At 41.0% G+C, this 18,493-nt stretch overlaps 1 long non-coding RNA gene across 3 annotated transcripts in view; it reads left to right on the top strand.

The window, feature by feature from the left end:
- Positions 1-18,493, top strand: part of LOC114020167 — a 324,008-nt gene that overhangs the window by 63,655 nt on the left and 241,860 nt on the right. For all 3 annotated transcript variants that reach the window (XR_006287984.1, XR_006287985.1, XR_006287986.1), the window contains exon 4: positions 10,744-10,865. This is a non-coding gene — a long non-coding RNA (uncharacterized LOC114020167). The remainder of the gene's footprint in view (positions 1-10,743; positions 10,866-18,493) is intronic.

The following is an 18,493-nucleotide window of genomic DNA, read 5'->3' as shown; positions in this document are numbered from 1 at the left end:
CTTGCCGCGCCAAACAGCTGATTCGCAGCAAGCCTTGGAGGGAGAGAGGGAGGGGGAGAAGCGGAGCAGCGGTGGTGCGCTCAGGGGAGGAGGGCGAGGCGGAGTGGAGGTGAGCTGGGGCTGGGGGGGTGGCTTGGGCATGGGGAGGGCCACAGCAAGTAACCGGGAGGGGGGGCACGCAGAGGAACTGCTATCCGCCCCAGCTCACCTCTGCTCCACCTCCTCCCCCGAGCGCCCCGCCGCTCCGCATTCCCCCCCCGCCCAGGGTTGCCACGCCAAACAGCTGATTTGAGGCAAGCCTTGGAGGGAGAGAAGTGGAGCAGCGGCAGCGCACTCAGGGGAGGAGGCGGAGTGGAGGTGAGCTGGGGGCGGGGTGGGGAGCTGCTTGTGCATGCTCTGCACCCACCAATTTTTCTCTGTGGGCGCTCCAGCCCCGGAGCACCCATGAGTCAGCACCTATGGTGGCAGCGTGTCTGGCTCTGACACGCTGCCCTGAGCGGCATGTTAAGGGGGCCGGGCCAGGGCTGGGGCGTTGGACAAGGGGCAGAGGGTCTGTGGGGGCGGTCGGGGACAGGGAGCAGGGAGGGTTAGATGGGTCGGGGGTTCTGAGGGGTCAGTCAGGGGGCAGGGAGTAGGTGGGGGTCACAGAGGGGGCGGGGCCAGGCTGTTTGGGGAGGCACAGCCTTCCCTACCTGGCCCTCCATAACAAGTTCGATATAACGTGGTTTCACATATAATGCGGTAAGATTTTTTGGCTCCTGAGGACCGCGTTATATCGGGGTAGAGGTGTATTATTATTTTTTATTACAAATATTTGCACTGTAAAAAAGATAAACAAAAGAAACAGTGTTTTTCAATTCACCTCATACAAGTCTACTCAGTCCTACTTCTTGTTCTGGCAGTTGATAAGACAAACAAGTTTGCTTACATTTAGAGGAAATAATCCTGCCACTTCTTATTTACAATGTCACCTGAAAGTCAGAACAGACATTCACATGGCAGTGTTGTAGCCAGTATTGCAAGCTATTTATGTGTCAGGTATGCTAAACATTGGTATGCCCCTTCATGCTTCAATATGTAGGCTCTTAAGTTTTACATTCTTTTGTTTTTGAGTACAGTTATGCAAAAAAAAAAATTACATTTGTAAGTTTCACTTTCACGATAAAGAGATTGCACTACAGTACTTGTATGAGGTGAATTGAAAAATACTATTTCTTTTGTTTTATCTTTTGTACAGTGCAAATATTTGTTATAAAAATAATATAAAGCGAGTAATGTACACTTTGTATTCTGTGTTGTAATTGAAATCTATATATTTGAAAATGTAGGAAAACATCCAAATATGTATATAATACATTTAAATTGGTGTTATATTATTATTAAAAAGCGCAATTAAAACTGTGACTAATCACAGCTATTTTTTAATCTCATGATTAATTGTGATTATTTTTGTAATTTTTTGCAGCCCTATTAGAAACTCTTAACAATAATGGTTTAAAATGAAAGTGAAATCTTAATTTCAACTGTAATAGCATTATAATTATAAAATCTTCAATGATCTTGCAGTGGCATTGACCCTCCCACCCCTCAACAATTATATTTCCTAATCATAGAATTGGATAAGGATATTTTGAATTTCCTGTTGATCCACTCCATTTAGAAGGTTAAGAACAAAAGGTTTGGTATGGAATGCAGCATCAGAGAACAGGCCTGTTTCAAAAATGTTATGTTATATATGTATTTGGTACGGAGACAAATCTTTCTGCATATGAAACTTTTATTCTATAACAATTTCAAAGACCAGTAAAAAGTAGCATTTAGAGCATAATCTTTTTAGTGCTAGAAAGATTGTGATTAAAAAAATTCTCTGTTTTGCTGTGCTAAAATGGGATCATACTTTTTAAAAAAAATCTATGTATCTATTGTGATGTAATCTATTTATGTGGCCCTTATTACCCTAGTATCTGACCTTTTCACAAATCTGCTTTTAATATAGAACTATAAAGGTTCTTATATTGGATATAACAAATAGGTGATGTATTACCTTACAGGTTTTGTCTTGCCAACATCTGGGGCATGTGTCTTAAAAATATGGGTTATTTAGGCCTCTGCTGCTTTGCAGGTTAGTTATAAATTCCGGGCAACAGTGTCCTATCACCAGTTAACAGCTCAAGTCATCCCAAGTAGACAATTCATCCTCCTACTTTCCTGTAACCTGTAAAACTGCACTTTTACTTGGCTCCCTCTCTCCTCCCGTTAGCCATTTATGCCAGATTATAAGAATGATTATTTAATGGGGCACCTACATCTAAAGGCTTCTGTGTGTCTAACAAAATCTCACTAAAACATCAGGCGGCCAATTCTAATGAGATCAAGTGGGCTCTAGGGAGCCAACTTATCCATCCCAGTGGTTTCTGCTGGAAGCCAGTTGGTGTTGCAGTGGAGCTATAGTGCTGAAATAAGATTTGAGGAAGGAAGCACACTGGTAAAAGGCTAGGCATCATATTGTAGTTAGAGAGGTCAATATGTAATGAGTTGTCTTTAAACAGATTAAAATTACTTGTGTGGTGTCAATTAAGCTTGTAAAAAACTGTGTCGAGAGTGAGATGCTTGGAAGTGTGAAAAGAAAGTGGCAGTTTGTGGAGAGAAGATGGGTGGTGGGGAATGGTTATGGAGAGATTGTTTCTGGGACTAGATGCATGGCTGCTTCTGTCTTGATGGAAAAAGACCACTAATGAAACGAACACAGGAAGAAGTAAAGTGCACAGGGGGGCCATGGTGGGCTTCAGCTGCAATAGAACCAAGAGGGTGGTTCTGTGTGTCTGCATGAGAAGTTATGGGGAGGATTTGAAAAGCTCCCATATAAGGCTTGTCCATGCTGCACATTGCAGAGGCCAGCTGTCTGGGGGCTCCCCAGAGGCCCCTATGTAGCAGGGTTTTAGAGAGGCATGGCAGAGGAGTAGCAGGCATGGGTCAGGTGGATCTGCAGCTCTGCTTCTCCACTGTCCTCGCTGAGCAGGATGAGGAGCTGGCAGCAGAGATCCTCCACTGCATGATCTGGATCTCTTTCCTTACCAAACTCCATACAATCTCCCTATGTCACACCCAGCTGCTGAGACTTGGATGGCAGGGAAAGAGACAGGAATTAGGCCCAATATAGGTGTGAGATGAGGAGGACAAATATCAAACAGGGAGAAGAGAACTCACTGATTTGGTGCTGTCATGCTGCAGGATCTCTGCCAGATCATGTGCTACCACTTTCAATGGCATATAATGTGGTAATAGCCGTCAGGTCACTGAATTCTGAATGGTTTCAGAGTAACAGCCGTGTTAGTCTGTATTCGTAAAAAGAAAAGGAGTACTTGTGGCACCTTAGAGACTAACCAGTTTATTTGAGCATGAGCTTTCGTGAGCTACAGCTCACTTCATCGGATGCATAGCATATCGTGGAAACTGCAGAAGACAGTATATACACACAGAGACCATGAAACAAAACTTCCTCCCACCTCACTCCCCCGCTGGCAACAGCTTATCTAAAGTGATCATCAAGTAGAGCCATTTCCAGCACAAATCCAGGTTTTCTCACCCTTCCCCCCCCCCCCCACACATACAAACTCACTCTCCTGCTGGCAACAGCCCATCCCCTTTGAAACCCCTCTTTATAATGCGCATGATAATCAAGGTGGGTCACCTCCAGCACTAATCCAGGTTTTCTCACCCCCCCCACACCCCCCCCTTTTCCAAAAACCACACACACAAACTCATTCTCCTGCTGGCAACAGCTCATCTTACAATGTGCACAGCAATAATCCAAGTTTAACCAGAACGTCTTGGGGGGGGGGTTTGCAGGAAAAAAACAAGGGGAGACAGGCTACCTTGCATAATGACTTAGCCACTCCCAGTCTCTATTCAAGCCCAAATTAATAGTATCCAATTTGCAAATGAATTCCAATTCAGCAGTTTCTCGCTGGAGTCTGGATTTGAAGTTTTTTTGCTTTAAGATAGCGACCCTCATGTCTGTGATTGCGTGACCAGAGAGATTGAAGTGTTCTCCGACTGGTTTATGAATGTTATAATTCTTGACATCTGATTTGTGTCCATTTATTCTTTTACGTAGAGACTGTCCAGTTTGACCAATGTACATGGCAGAGGGGCATTGCTGGCACATGATGGCATATATCACATTGGTGGATGTGCAGGTGAACGAGCTCTCTGGTCACGCAATCACAGACATGAGGGTCGCTATCTTAAAGCAAAAAAACTTCAAATCCAGACTCCAGCGAGAAACTGCTGAATTGGAATTCATTTGCAAATTGGATACTGTTAATTTGGGCTTGAATAGAGACTGGGAGTGGCTAAGTCATTATGCAAGGTAGCCTGTCTCCCCTTGTTTTTTTCCTGCAAAACCCCCCCCAAGACGTTCTGGTTAAACTTGGATTATTGCTGTGCACATTGTAAGATGAGCTGTTGCCAGCAGGAGAATGAGTTTGTGTGTGTGGTTTTTGGAAAGGGGGGGGTGTGGGGGGGGTGAGAAAACCTGGATTAGTGCTGGAGGTGACCCACCTTGATTATCATGCGCATTATAAAGAGGGGTTTCAAAGGGGGATGGGCTGTTGCCAGCAGGAGAGTGAGTTTGTATGGGGGGCGGGGAGGGTGAGAAAACCTGGATTTGTGCTGGAAATGGCTCTACTTGATGATCACTTTAGATAAGCTGTTGCCAGCGGGGGAGTGAGGTGGGAGGAAGTTTTGTTTCATGGTCTCTGTGTGTATATACTGTCTTCTGCAGTTTCCACGATATGCTATGCATCCGATGAAGTGAGCTGTAGCTCACGAAAGCTCATGCTCAAATAAACTGGTTAGTCTCTAAGGTGCCACAAGTACTCCTTGAATTCTGAATGAAAGGCTGTGGGATTCTGATTTAGTCACTACATTAGTTTAAGATCTGCAAACAATCAGTTTTTTTCACATTTAGAAATATCCAGAGTACGCAGTTACATATCTTCGCAGTGTGGATGATGGTAAATCCAAAAGTCATCAGTTTGTTTAAGGTCTGCTGGGCAGGGTAGGTTAAAATTAATAATTCCATGTCTTTGCCTTTCTGACCTCATTCCACTTCCTGTTTTTGAATTCCATCACTGCAGTATGAACACTTTTGTGTACTGGATTTTTAAATGGACATTAAGGCACTCAATCACCCAGTCCGGCAAGAGTTTTTGCTTCATTCAAAATATTTTTAAATGCCTTTTACAATATTGTACTGTAGCACTAATTCAAATTGAAAAGTCTACTGCAGTGCAAAAATGCTTCAAAATTTGCTGCAAAACATCAATTTTTCTTCTGTTCGCATGGTTAGTAACTGTTTTCAACTATATAGGAAGTTTTGTTGTGGGCAAGCCACCTGGCAGGACACACCCTTAGTCACCATCTGAAGGCTGAGCCAATTGGAGCTCAGCAAGGGGGAAGCTATAAATATGGGAAATTGGAGACAGCCTGGAGAACTCAGTAGCTGAATCATGTTTGCTGTTGTCCACTGTGAGGTGTGTGTCTTCAGAGACTTTACTAATCCTTTTGGATCCAGAGATGATGTACTCCCTGTCTCACTGGGCGCCAGAGAAAGGCACTGGAAGTTACCGCTGGTTGTGAGAGTTTGACTGGAAGAGTTGAAGGAGTCCGTGGCACTGCCATCTTGTGCTAGCTGTAAGAAGCTCTAGGGACATATATATCTTTTGAATTGCAAGAAGGGCTGAGGACTTCCCCCGCGAGAGAGTTGGAGGGAAGTGTGTCCACACATGTACATACAGAAAAACAGCCATACTGGGTTAGACCAAAGGTCTGTCTAGCCCAGTATCTGATCATCCGACAGTGGCCAATGCCAAGTGCCCCAGAGGGAATGAACAAAACAAGTAATCATCAAGTGATCCATCCCCTGTCACCCATTCCCAGCTTCTGGCAGTCAGAGGTTAGGGACACCACACGAGATACATATTTCCTCAATATTTTATAATAGCCACAAATGTGGAAGTTTGGGGGAGAAACACCTAAGGCCTGTCACATAATTGTTGTTTATGAGAAATATTTACAGACATTTCAACTAATACTTGTAGATTGTTTATACTTAGGTCTGGCAGAATTCAATTTTTCTACAATTAATATATATTTTTATTTTAAATATTTTTTTTATTTTGTTTTTACAGTTGCTGGAAACTAAGGGGGGTGGCGGGGAGGAAAGGGTTGGGGCTAGGGTTAAGACAGCAGTGTGAGGTGGGCTTCAGGAATCTCACAGCACTGACAGTGGAGCCCAAGGCACCGTGGCACAAGGTGCAGGGGAGGCTGTGATCCTCACCTGCTGCAGCAGTGACCCTGGCCAGGACTGCAAGAAGGAGGCCGAGGTGTTGCTGAACAGTTCCTGCCTGGGCGTGACTCCTACACTCGTGGCTGGTGAGTGAGTGAATGAGCAGGGTTGTGACAGCAGAGGTGCAGAGGGCTCCCTGCATATCCGCGGTGCTGGTGACACCCTATTCCTGCAGGCACAAGGTGTGGGGAAAGATCTGGTCTTTGCAGGACAGAGAAACGATCTCTGGCCAGGGCAGCAAGAAAGAGGAGAATGAGCCCCTGGCCGGGTGGGAAGCCACTCTGTTGCTGAATGGCTCCGTCCTCAAACAGTTCTCTTGGTTTCATCTCTAATTACATTTTCTAGCATTTTTACATAAGGATGCAAACTATTGGGGCATTCAAATTTCTTGACGACTTCAAATTCCTACCGCACTTCCCTAAAATAAAAATGTATTTCTGTTTGCTCTTTCAATCCTTGGCTAATGATGACCTCTAGCACCCTATTATACTTCAGCAAATCCTAGAAAATTAAATAAAATAGCAAACCTAATTCCTCCCTAAAATAGATTATCATAACATTGTGATAAATAAAATGGGGGGGGGGATAGCTCCCTTTTATGGACATCCATCCAGCCAGTAGCTATAAAATCCCCCTTAGTAGCTGTTCTCTAATTGCTCTATCTGTAAAGGGCTAAAAAGTCTCACTGCTATGCAGAGGTAAAAGGTAGTGAGTGGGCACCTGGCCAAAAGAGCCAATGGGAACGCTAGAACTTTTTAAAATTGAAAAAAAGACTCCCTTTTGTCTGTCTGTTGTTGTTCTCCTGGAGAGGGGCGGACAGGGCAACAGCTATGCTGTAAGAATTTTGGGCCAGGTATGAAAAAATCATCAGTATCATACCTAGAAACTACTTATTTAAAAACCCCAGATAAGTAAGTAGATCAAGAAATGTCTAGGAAGACGCGATTAAGTTTATCCCTTTTATTTCGTTTTGGCTTGTGGTTTCCTCTGTGCTAACCCCAGGTGCTTTTGTTTTGCTTGCAACCTTTAAGATGGACCTCAAGAAAGCTATTCTTGGTGCTTAATCCTTGTAGTTGCACTTTTAAAATCTAGCAATGGCCTAGTTCTCAGATGTATTTTCTTCCTTTTTTTTAATTAATAAAATTTACCTTTTTTAATAACAGAATTGGATTTTTATGTGTTAAGAGATTTGTGCACATGTTGTTTAATTAGCTGGTGGCAACAGCTGATTTCTTTTTTTTTTCTTTCTCAGCTCTTCCCCAGAATGGAGGGGGGTGAAAGGGCTTAAGGTATCCCACAGGAAGGAATTCCCAAGTGTGCCTTCCTGGGCTCTCAAAGGGGTTCTGCACTTGGGTGGTGGCAGCATCTACCAATCCAAGGTCAGAGAGAATCTGTGACCTTGGGAGTTTAATCCAAGCTTGGAGTGGCCAGTATTAATTTTTAGAATCCTTGTAGGCTCCCACCTTCTGCACTCGAAGTACCAGAGTGCATTTCTGTTTGCTCTTTCAGTCCTTGGCTAATGATGACCTATAGATCAGAGTTCAGCAAATCCTAGAACATTAAATAATATAGCAAACCTATTTCCTCCCTAAAATAGATGATCAGAACATACATAATATAATATATGTAGTTAAGTAGTTTCTGTTCTAACTAGACCTGGCTGAAAATTTTCTGATAGAACATTTTTTTTTTTTTTTGGTTGGAAAATGGTTATTTGACTGAATCAAAAGTTTCAAGAGAAACCAGGCAGGCAAGCTAATTGCCTGCTTTCCCTGACTCCCTTGGCTGCTTGGCAGTCTGGGCAAACAGTCTGCCAGGAGGCTGCTGGGGAGACTGGAGAGCTGGACAGCCTGCCTGCTCACCCTCCAGGCAAATAGCTGATAAGCCAAAAAAATCCATTTTGGTTCTCCCCTAATAGAATTTTCTCTCTTTTCTTTCTGTGAAAAATGTTGAGTTTTTTTTTTTCATTTCAATTCAGATTTTTATTTTTTTCCCCAAAATCTCAACTTTTTTCATGGAATGGAAAATGCTGTTCCCATATATATCTAGTTGTAAGCCTCCAAAGTATGATGACTTCCATAGATCTGTACAATATAACAACCATCACCAAAGACTTGCTTCTCTTAATTTTAGTTTTAAAATAACTAAAGTTCTTTTCACAGGTAATGGTGAGAAAGCTATCATGTCAGCTGTATTATTATTTGTTTTGGGTTCTGTGTTAGATATGTATTAAGAGATGGGCAGGTTCGGTTGTGAGGCAGAGCATGTCAATGACTCCCTACTTCAGCATACTTAAACTAGACCCAAGTTCTGTGACACTGCTGTATTTCCTAAGGTATTCTACACAAATTATTGTCCCTTCAAAGTACAGAGCTCGGCATTTTGGGGCCAGCAATACAAGGGACATATGTTTCAAATTATTCTCCTATGCATGTTAGGCAGATTAACTGTGATGGTGAAAATTAATAGGGACTTGAGTCATGCTAGGTATCCTGACTGTAGCGATATTTAATACGTATATTTTTCTTTATTACCACCATAAACTTTATGTCTGTAGCTAGAAATGTGCCTCCTCACTCATCATGTCAACACTGTGGAGAACTTTTTGCAGAGAATGTGAAGGTGACGTTGTAACCACTGTATAAGTATTTAGCTTCTGATTGATAGGCCACCAATTGAGGCGCGAAATTTGAGTTTATCCCATAAAGTTGAAACTAATTCAGTCCCTGATTGCATTTAAATCTGCATATCGTGGGTTAACAGCATTGGGCAAGTAGCTAGATGAAGCCCAGTAATTGTAACTGTATGTCGCTTTGTGTATAGGGATTTTTGTGGTGGGAGACGGGGAATTTATATAGAGGATACAATTTACCAAAGAATGACTTCTTTACTTCTATGGACTAGCTCAACTACAGTATATACCTAGCTGACTTTTTGGACCATACTTCTATAGATTTTGTCCTCTTATAACATAAGTATGGATGCCCAGACAAGGTAAAGAACTGGATGTTAATGAAAGAGATGTATTCCATGGTGAATCAACTGCTTTGTAGTTTCTGACAGTAAGTGTACATTATTTTCAGTTGAAAAATAAAGTAATATTCGTGCAATGATCATTTTATTATCCAAGGTGTAATTTATAAAGGAGATTATTTACGTACCTCGTGTAGGTATATACGTGGCTCACAAGCCTAACAATAAAAATATGAGAGATGTTTGAAGTTCTTTTAGCAAAGCAAAGTAGAAATAAAACTCCAGAAAATTCTCAGCGTATTTTTTCCCCTTCTGCATTAGAATAATATCCTTTTAAGATTGGTCTGCACATTTTATTTAAAAAGCTTCCAGAACTTCAGTGCTATTATCTTAGTGCTCCAAATAAAGAGGTTAAGGAGTCTGTGAACACACTGGTATTTTAAACAATAGTGGGTTCAATTAAGCCATTGCATATATGGGTGCAGCTCCATTGATTCAACTGGAGTTGTGTCCACTTACATCCAGGGCTGAATTTGGCCTGAAATCCACTGATAATCAGAAAAGTAACTGTGTGAAGGCAGCAGATTGCCTCTCTGTATTCTACAACCTCTCTATTTACCCCTTAGTAACAAAAACACATTTATGCTCTACTTTTTTACTCCTGCTTGTTCTATAGAAATCGTTGCAGATTTAGGAGGAGGAGCAGGATTCCATTTTGGCTCATTCATCATCAAGAGAATTAACTAAATTCCAATAACGTAATCTTCATCTTGATATGTGTAGCCTTCAGCTCAGTTGTGCAATAACTATGTCTATAGTGGTCACCATTCAATTACTGCAGCATTTTGAAACTGTTACCATGGCATTCAATATTAGGGTGACCAGATGAAATGGACAAAATATTGGGACACATAGGGGAAGCAAAAAAATAAGAATAAAAAAAAAACCTGCCGGAGCAGCAAGCCGCAATATCGGGACAAATGGCATCCTGACCGTGCATCGGTTGGGACGCGGGACAAAGAACTAAAAATCGGGACAGTCCCGATTTTATCGGGACCCTAGTCAATATTCCACTACATACTAAGTACATTATAAATACAAGCAAGGGGCAAATGCCAAGATAAAGTGAATTTTACCTGTCAATGGTAATTGTCAAATTTTTTATGGCAGTCATTTTATAATATTCCTGAATTGGGTTAGGACTATTGCTGATGATGCACAAGCCATAAAAACATAGTATAATTCTCAGATCACCAATTGAGTTTTCAGGGCTGAGAGTTAGAGAAAATATTGTTCTACTTGTAAACTGAATAGATTTGTTGTGGGGTCATTGAAAGACAATAATCTTGGAACTGTGCAATACAGTTTTTACAGAATCCCCATTCTGAGTGGAATTATGCTTCATTCTTCTGTTGCAGACTGTGAAGTACTTGTTCCCTGGAACTGCCAGAGCCTGTTCAGCATGACACCTTGCTTTGCTGGTGATGTCACATGCAGCACTGACTATAATTGGAGAATTGAACCTGTCTGTGGGGGCAAGGTATGTTCCATTCTTTTCCAGCAGTTCATGGTTTGCTAAGGTTCTTCATATTCATTTTTCTACTCAATAAGAAATAAGAGTAAAATATGAATTTTACTTTGGTCATAACAGTAGATATCTTACAGCTATAGGCAAGCTCCATTCTCCATTGCTACTCCGTGGTACATGTGACACTGCCAGCAGAGTGTATGCTGGAGTGTCACCACGGAGTTACAGCTGAGGGGACAATTCATGGACCACAACAGACATTAAAAATGGAAAAGGTATGTCTAAAATGCTGCCCTGACTTCCAAGCTGTCAGGATGCTTGGGCCTTCAGGCACCTGGTTCTCCACTCTGCTACATCAGTTTTACAAGGTTGTAACTCAACCGTGTAACAGAAGGGAGAATTGGGGCCGAATGAGAGGATTGTTTCCTTTGGAGAGAAAAATAGGTGGCTGTAACCCCCGTGATTAGTACATCTTAAAACATGTTTAGCTTCTGGTAGTTTTATACATTACATAGCTGCAGAAATATCACATTAAGATTTTACCAGCATGGTGCACCCACTCGTGGTTACAGTGTAAAACACACTTTATAATTTTAAGGATTCAGCGCCGTCAAGTTGTGCATACGATTAGTTTATGGAAACACACATTACTGGTGTTATCTTTGTCTCCCCCCCCCCATTTCCATCCTATTGTTTCATTTGTTGAGTCTTGGCTTTGTTGTGAATCTGTAAGCTGTTTTGGGCAGGAAATGTGCTTCCTATTTATTTGTATAGCACGTACCATAATGGATTCTCAGTCCTATTGGTTGCTACCACAACATGATATAATGAGCAGGCAGGTGCTGGGGAGAATGAGGGAGGTTATAAAACGAGAGCTTGTGAAACTGGGGGTAGAGGGCGGGGACATGGTGTTACATGGTGAGAGAGCCAAGTGTAGGAGGAGAATTCAGTTCTAGGGTTATGGGGGAACATAAGAGAATATGACAGTATAGGGGTTCAATGGTGGGGTGTATATATGCATTTTGGATGTGATTCCCACATTTTGATAGATCAGTTCCCTATTTCATCTTGATACTTCACTGAGTATAATGGCTTCCTCTGGCACACAGCTTCATGATTCCATTGGCTGTAGATTTTATATTGTGCTGAAGTTTTCCAGGTGTTTTAATTATTCTAGCATTTGGTCATCCCTGTCCTTACATGCATTCATGAGCGCTTGATTATATCTATTTAATTCTGACTTGGAACTGCCTCTATAATCCATTTTTGTGTGTTCAGAAGTAGTACATATGTTCTTTGATCTGTAAACGTCACAGCTAGTGTTGTTTCCTCATAGAATTTTTTCCAAGGATGTGGTTTTGGGTCACCAATTGTATTCAATTTTATTTGCTTGTATGGTGCCACAAGATATAAGGGTCAAAATAGTGTATTGAATAGAGATGCTGCCTATAGATAATAGTAGTTTGCCATTTTCTTGTCTATTGATAAATTAGGTTTTAGTATCTATTGCAAGGGACTATGTTTGCTTGAACAGGAACTGCTCCATTAAGAATTTTGGCAGCACGTAAGCCGAGGAACCTAGGGCCAAATTCAAAGGTGACATAAATGGTGCTGTAAGTGACTTGTTGGAAAATGGGTGTAAATGAGAAACTGCAGGCCAAGGATAGAAGATTGGTGTTGTATTAAGTCAGGCAACCAACAGGAAGGTATAAGTAAATAGGGGGCCTATTTGATCTTAATTTGCTGTTGGTTGCTTTTTCCATTTTCTGCCGCCTTGGGGTGTAAGTCACACCCACTTTATTACATGTACCTAACGCCCGCAATGTCATTACTTCTGAATTTTGTCACCCAGAGAATAGTTCTGCCATCCACTATTTCATGCAAAGGAATTTATTAATTATTGAGTGCTGCATTTTTGTTAACGAAGCCACATGAGAGCCCGTCCTCATTGTGCATGATTGCAAGGAAAAATGTTACATTTAGGGTCTAACATGTGGAACTCATTTGACTGCCTCTGTTGGCATTCAGGGGGAAATCTTGGCTCTTATGGTGAGGGAAAATGTGAGGAATTGAAGGTACCCTGCTTCAAGATGCTTCATTTTTACTTTCTCTGTGTGGTACTGCACTGTGAATAAAATATAGGGGTGAAATCCTGTCCACATTGAAGTCAATGGGAATTTTGCCTTCGAGTTTGACAGGACAAGGATTTCGCCCTAGGAATCTGTTGGTTTCTACCAATGGAACTTTTTCTTTAGCTCAATTAAGCAGACCTCTTCCTCAGCCTTAGGACCTAATGTCATCACCACCAATTCTGCTTCTTAGATCATTCTCTGTGATTGAACTTTGCATGTAATTGTTTCAGAGGTCTATGCTTAGTTAGAAAAACATACGCGTAGAAATCCTTAAAGATCTCAATCTTGTCAGAGAAAATTGTAGGCTGAATATCAGGAAATACATCCTGATGGGGAGAGAGAGAGTACAGTGGAATCGTTTTCCAAAGGAAATGGTGGCTCTCCTATTGCTAGAAATACTTTAAAACTAGACTGGTCTTTGAAGACTAGAAAATGTACTGTAGGGAACAACCTGGAACTTCCACAGGAAACACTAGATTACCTAATAGGTCTTCCTCTTCTGTTTCTAAGATCCTGAACTCTCTTCTTCATTGCTATGTAGAATTTTTCTCCAGATGTCTTTGGTTAACTAAAACCTTTATTTTCTGGATTGGTAAGTGTTTGTTTATTCTCAGTAATTACCCTACCTTTAAAAAAATAATTGGTATTGGACCCCATCACCATTACATTTGTTGCATATATGACATTCAGGTCCTATAAGACATCCTATAAAAAGGTATTAATATTCATACCTACTGCATCATTTCTCTTCTCCATCAGCCAAGTTTCTGGTTGAGCCTATAGAACTTCATGGTCAGAAACATTAGTGCTGTCCTAAATGACACTCTCATGTATCATTCCTGTCCACACAATGTTTTGCTAGTCACAAGTGTTGATATTTTGATTTCATATCAGACCAAAACTCTGGTGGTAACTCTGCATGTGCTCCAGATTCTGGGTTTTTTGTTGTTGTTTTTTTTATTCCACCATCTCTGAGGCTCACTCACCTGGTTGGTGTACCCATTCCAATGAGAGACATTTCCTATTTTTTAGTGTAATTTGTGGTGCTTTCTGTTCTGCAATAATTAAGAAAAAATCTAGGTAATCTTCAGTTTCCATTGGAGTAGTTTGTGCCTCTAAAGCGTAGGCCTCAATAGCTTTCCCCCGGTGTATGGGGAGTCCTGAATAGCCTCTCTGAGATGTGTTCCAGCTGAAGTCTCCTTTATGATACGTCTGTAGCAGCTCTTTGCTTTGGACTTTTTCCTGCTCCCCTTGCACGGAGGGCCAGGGTGGCATCAAGGTGCTCCTCTTTTAGTTCTGCTGCTTCTGGTCCTTCATCTCTCTCATTTTATTTCTGCACACCAAGCAACCATGCTCTCCTACTTTTAAATCCTTCTTGAGTCCTTGCACTCATGCCTCATCTTGTCCTTTAAGTTAGTTCATGGTATGAAAAAAATAACTTAAAAAACCCCTTCACCTTGGAGAAAACAAAATGTGTGCCAACCATACAGGTTTCATCATTTGCTTCTGTATCCTTTCTCTCTGCTCCTTAGTTTGTTACTTTGTCTGCTTAGATGTTTAACATCTTTAGGACAGTTCTGGTATTCATTCAGAGCTATGTAAATTTTCAACAAAAAACTTAGTTAAATCTGGTTGTTCCTGTTATTTTTTGATCAACATGTTGAATCAATATTAAGCCTTTGTTTTGTTGCTTAAAATTGCCAATGTGTGTCAATTATTCAACTGAGAGATGCTGCAAACAAGACCCAAGTGTTCATTCCGTCACAGTAGGCTCAGATTTTCAAAGTAACTGAAGTGTTCCTGAGGTAGATAAGCATAAACTAATTTGCAAAAGACTGATATAAACAAATCTATCTCCACCCAAGATTTCACAATCGTAAGAATATTTGATGGGGGGTGGAGGGTGGGAGGAGAGAGAACCATTTAGTGTGAATTGTAACTCAGTGAACATAATACATTTGGCTCCTCTTTCTGATTAGTACAAAGGACTTGATAAGTTGCACAATGGTCATTTTTTTAATTAAACATTTTATCATTGTGCAGCCTTTTATTGACATTCTTCATAATAGAGCTGATAAGATCTTGACCTAGTCTTCAGTAAAGTAACATATAACTCAATATTCTGGCACTCACTGTTCCCTTTAGAATTAAACACATGGGTTTCTGATTTTAATTTAAAACCTTATGTACTTTTATTCCCATTTATTTGTTTTACCTTCTCCGTCTTATAGCCTTGTGTGATTTATTTGCACTTTGGATACAACCATTTCTGTGGATCCCTATTTCTATTTATTTGGATGCTTAAGATACCATCTGAATTCAATTCCTTTTTATTATTCTAGAATTCTTTCCTTTTCTGCTCTATCAAAAAAGTAACCAACAACAACAAATAAAATACACCCAAAACAACAAAAAACAGACCACAAAACAGTAGCTTATCCTCTAACCTTGCTTCATACAGTACCTATTAAATCCAAATTTGATTTGTTAAACTAGCTTGAGTCATTTTTGCCAGTTGAAACGTCTTGAGAAGCTTCATGACAATATGCTTATGAAAATGTTGTTGCTAATGATGCACTGGAAAGCTATTCTACCTCCAGTGACTGTAAAACACTCTAGTATGTAGAGCTGCCAAGTGTCTTGTAACTTTCATGACAGTCACCTGTTCAGCTGCCCTGTCACTCATTCTCTCAGCCCAGCTTGATTCTCACATTTCCAGCTGAGCTGTGGGAAGGGAGCAGGCATTTGCCTCCAGTTTTGCTCTTTGACTTCTAGAGACTGCTGTGGTGTCTGCTGAGCAGGTAGAAGTGGCAGGAGGTGGTGGTGGCTGGAGAAAGAAGGTAGAAGTGGGGGCAGATGTACAAGTCAATGGGATTATACTGGCCTGAGACTCTCACCCCACTCCTGCAGCTGACAACAACAGAATCTGCCCAGCAAACTCAGCTCCAGCTACCTAAAATTTCCTTCTCCTCAGTTGCTCCTGTACCCAACTATCCCTCAGGAGTCCAGCACCCTCCACCCCCAACAAGAGTTACCTTCTCCCACAAGCAGACCCTTCAGTCCAAGCTGTCTGAGCAACCCCCGCCCCTACCCCCGAGACCACTGACCCCTAGCGGTTCGAGCACCCACATATCTCCCATCAGTGCCCTAACCCCCAACAGAACCTACCTACCTTCTCAGTAACCCCCTCACTCCCAGTAGTACCAACAGCCCCAGCAACTACCCTCCCAGCTACCCAAGAGCTTCCCCCCTCACTTCTCCTTACCCTCCCACCAATTATATCCAGACATTCCTGAGCATCCTCCAACCCACCTACCTACCACCCAAAGGTGCAAAGTTTTCTTCTGTCCTACAACCACTATTCTTTGGGGAAGGATGCATTGATTTAAGTAATTTTAATCTTAATGAGGTAATTTGCAAATATTTTGCATCAACTGTCATACACGGTGCAGAACAAAACTTGGCAGCTACGAAAATGCAATAGAAATGCTATAACAGGGTACATTAGTCCCTCCCATTGCAGGCATGTTCCCTACAACCATGTTCCTGATGTATTCTGTTGTACTCCAGCTGACCCTGAGTAATCACACAGAGCCTATGAGTGCTTAAGAAAAAAACATGTGTCTTACATGGCACTTGTAAAATTAAAACACTTCATATTTGTTGTCAGTTACGTTCCTTATTTAAATAGGAAGGTAAATTGCAGGAAAATTTGTTGGCAACTTGTCAGGAGCATGGTGATCTCTGTTCATATCATCATCATCTTGGGGCGCAAGGATCTGGGAGGACTTTGAAGATAACACAATGAATCCCTTGGCAGGGGCGTGCTTTGTGTTTTATTAGAGCAGTTCTCTCTGGCACAAGCCATGACCAGCTCAGATAGAGGAGGCGTTCGCCCCAGTAAAGATGGGAAGTGGAGAAGTACAGGGAAAATGAGAGCTGAGTTATATTCACCCCTGAAAGCATAGCTGAAGGAAGCCATGTTCGAAAAAAATCCCTGCCTGTTTTATTATCAAGAGTAGAAATTATACACTTACATAAAGAGGTTAGACACTGATCACATTATTCAAACAAGTGCCTACATTTAGCAACCTAATTAAGTAACTTGATTTGCAGAGGTCCTGAGCACTCACAGCTTCATTTTGGCTCTTCAGGAATTATGGAGCTTTTGTCCCAGGCCCCAGCAAGTCTAACGCCAGCTCTGGCGACTCCATTAACACAGGATCATGACCCACTTTGGGGTCCGAACCCACAGTTTGAGAACCACTGGTAGCTTTTAGACTGCAAAGTCTTGTGGAACAAATAAAAGAACCCCCAAACCAGTGATTTTTTTTAATGTATTTTTTAAACAAAAGGTCTTTCATCTGCAGTGTTTGCAATAGAACCTTTGCAGTTCAGTGTCAGTGCATGGGAATCTGCTAGTAGAAAAATTGACAATTCACAAATGATGAGAGAAATGTAGAAGGAAACAAAAGCATAAGTGATGCAAATGACCTTTAAATATCTAATTTCAATCATCTAAATGTTGGTAATATAGATTAGGAAATATGTTTAAAAATATATCACTGTATAAGCTGGCTTTTGATTTATTGCAGAAGGTAGAATACAGAATCCTTTACAAGTTGGAGTGAGGTTGGTTCCTATCCATCCAAAGTGCATTGTCCTATTTTTGCTAGTGAAGATATTTTGTGTGAGTCAATTAAATCAGAAATTAGTTATCAGGTGTGCTAATATTTTCATTGGAAGTGGTAATGTTCTAAGGTGTACGTTTGCAAGGGCAAGGTGATAATATGGGTCAATTAATTCTGTAATCTTTCACATATGGAGACTTGGGTTTGAATATAGGTGAGGTTATAAATGTATTTAAAATCAAGTTCATAGAGCAAATTATTCACATTACAAGATCACATAATTTAGCACAATGGGTAGTCTCACCTGAGATCTACTCGGCACTGGAATAGACTAGTGAAGGTCAGGATGAAAAGTACCAGAAAAGTAGAGTCTGTGATTGTGTGTAACTTTTGTAGTGTGCTGAGTTGTTCCAGTCTTTTAAAAGACAAGGAAATTCACAACTAGTTTGCATAAAGTTGTCTTTTCTATGCCTTTGATATATAAACTAAATGTGAGATGCAATAATAGTTAGAAATTGTATTGTTTGTTTTGTCTTTTTTTTAAAATTTCCCATTTGATGACCAAATAATAAAGAAGCATGTTAAGAGAGAAGTAAATTTACTATTGTTATTAACGTGCATAAATCTTTAATGCTTTATATTTTATGGGTAAGTCTGTAGCTATTTGCCTCTATTATGTATATCTTAAAGGATGGATGTATTGTTACCATCTAGCTAGTTTATCAGCTGATAACATAGCAATTAACACTTTTAGTAAATGTTGTGGTAGTGATAGAGGTGGATTATATAAATTGGAGGAATATGATATAGTTTGTGGATGTTTTAGTTTGATTATACCCATAGCAGATCCGAATATTTAATAAGGAAAAGCTTACTT

The sequence above is a fragment of the Chelonia mydas genome, chromosome 1 (assembly GCF_015237465.2).
Source record: "Chelonia mydas isolate rCheMyd1 chromosome 1, rCheMyd1.pri.v2, whole genome shotgun sequence".
In the NCBI taxonomy this organism is placed as follows: domain Eukaryota; kingdom Metazoa; phylum Chordata; order Testudines; family Cheloniidae; genus Chelonia; species Chelonia mydas.
The sequence above is the reverse complement of the archived record's forward strand: the minus strand, read 5'-3'. Positions and strand labels throughout refer to the sequence as shown.